Genomic DNA, 1,999 nt, shown 5'->3' with positions numbered 1-1,999 from the left:
TTTCCCTCTCTCTGTGCTTATGAATTCTACAACTCCATCCCCCAGCAGAGGGATGCTGGGACTGGGTGTGGAGGCTGGACATCCTGTAATGTTTCTGTCATCTGGCCACCTGCCCTGGCCCTAGCCTAACGGTTTCCATCCCAGGGACGGGTTGGCCAACCATTGCCTACCCCGGAAGCTCCCACGATTACCACTCTCACTTCCTAGACTCCAGCCCAGGGCCTCTCCTCCCTGGACCCGAAGTCTCCCCGATGGGCCCCCACTCATCTTCCGTGAAAGCAAAGGGTGGGGTAGAGGAGCCTGGGGGAGGGAGGTTCTGGGATCGGGAGGGGAGCAAGCTCAGAGGTGGTGGCAGGAATCCTCCCTCCCATTTCCTCCTGCCCCCCTCCTCTTCCCTCCTCCCCTCATTCCCCAGCAGCTGCGTTAACAGGCTGCCTTTACAAGCCCACTTTATGGAATAGAGACCCCAGTGGACTTTCTATCCTCAAACGTTTCCACAAGGAAACCCATTAAGCTCCTGCCTTCATTCTCTGCCAAAAAAGACCACATTTTCCCCACCCCTTAAAACCCTTTCCCAGGAGTTTTCTGCAAATTTTCTGTATTTTCCCATGAGCAAGTCCCTCCCTTCCCCTTCAGGGTGACTCTACCCCGCCCCCCTCGGCCCCCCACCACATGCCAACCAGATAGGAGCCTCTTGTTTATTTAAACTGGAAGTAAGTCCTGTCCTTTCTGCTGTCTGACTGAAGTTCACCATACTTATCACTGCCCACTCCAGGGGCCCGACCTTTATAGATCCCTGCTATGTCAAGCCCTTTACAGTGGAATTCCACTTATTCCTCACCACAACCTGTGAGTGGAGATATTTTATTCCCTATTTTACGGAGAAAGAAAAAAGCTCAGAGAGGTTACGTAAAACACCCAGAGTCACACAGCTAACAAGTGACGGAAGCAGTTTTGAATCCAGATCTGATTCCTAGGAAGAGAAATAACAGGGCTCCCTCGCCAGACGGACTCTGTTCTCTTCTCCCCCCAGTTTACTCCCCTTTCACCTCTGTCTTCTTTGCTTCTTTACCCCCCACCCCATTCCCCACCCACCAAGTGCTCCAGGTTGTCTCTTGGGGCCTTCAGAGAGGGCTGTGATCAGACCCCACAATAGGCCTTGATTTCCCTTCAGTGGCGTCTGATACTTTCTCCACTTCTGCTTCCACATTCTGAGCAGACCTTCCCTGGTTCTCAGGTCGCTACACCCCTGCTCTTCCTCCCCTGGGAGCGAGGATGCATCCTCCTGGGTTCAGATTGGCACGAGTTCTCCAGCCTGGGCCTCCTCTTCTCTGCACCAGGAGAGGACCTGGCACCCCTGGCACCCCTCCCCCCATTATTAAGAGCTGCCTTGGGAGCGAGCTTGGAAATCTCCCCTCTATGCCCTTTGAAAGGGCAGAGGACGATATATGCAAGTCCTTTCTTTCTAGCTCCAGTCCTTCCTGCTGTACCTGAACTTGCTTGCCAGGATTCCCATCCTTCCCTCCAGCCTTTCAGCAGCGTGGGGGAGCGCCATGGGTGGGAACTTAAGCTGTCCAACCCTAGTTACTCCCATTGGGGCCACACCTGAGCTCCCCTCCCCCCACCTGTGGATGGGCAGCTGAGGCAGGAGGCCCCATGCCTGGGCCGGGCTCACAATCCAGCTCTGGCCTGCGGGGAGGGCTGGGTGGGAACCACCTGTAGATTATTCCTTAATCTTGCTGGGAACTCTCTAAGAGAATTTGCCAAGTAATTTACCTGCCCCAGCTGGGTTACCCCACCAAGCCTCAGGGCCACGCTTCCCCGCCTGGAGCAGGGGCTCCTCGTCCTCTGCCTCCTTCCCAGTGGGTTGCCACAAGCTTTCCCAGACTTGGGAGCAGGCCCCCGAGGGGAGAGAGAGGGTGGGAATCCATGAGGGGGCGAGGCTGAACCAGGGAGTCAGCGCCCTGGCAGAGGCCCTGGCAGAGGTGGGGGAGGGAGG

General features: G+C 56.1%; 1 protein-coding gene across 1 annotated transcript in view; it reads left to right on the top strand.

Annotated features, from left to right (window-relative positions):
- NGFR (nerve growth factor receptor) overlaps positions 1 to 1,999 on the top strand; it is a 20,866-nt gene that overhangs the window by 10,833 nt on the left and 8,034 nt on the right. The gene's annotated exons all lie outside the window — the stretch shown is intronic.

This window comes from Myotis davidii, unplaced genomic scaffold, assembly GCF_000327345.1.
Source record: "Myotis davidii unplaced genomic scaffold, ASM32734v1 scaffold327, whole genome shotgun sequence".
NCBI classification, from domain to species: domain Eukaryota; kingdom Metazoa; phylum Chordata; class Mammalia; order Chiroptera; family Vespertilionidae; genus Myotis; species Myotis davidii.
Note: the sequence above shows the minus strand (reverse complement) of the source record. Positions and strands in the feature narration are given on the sequence as shown.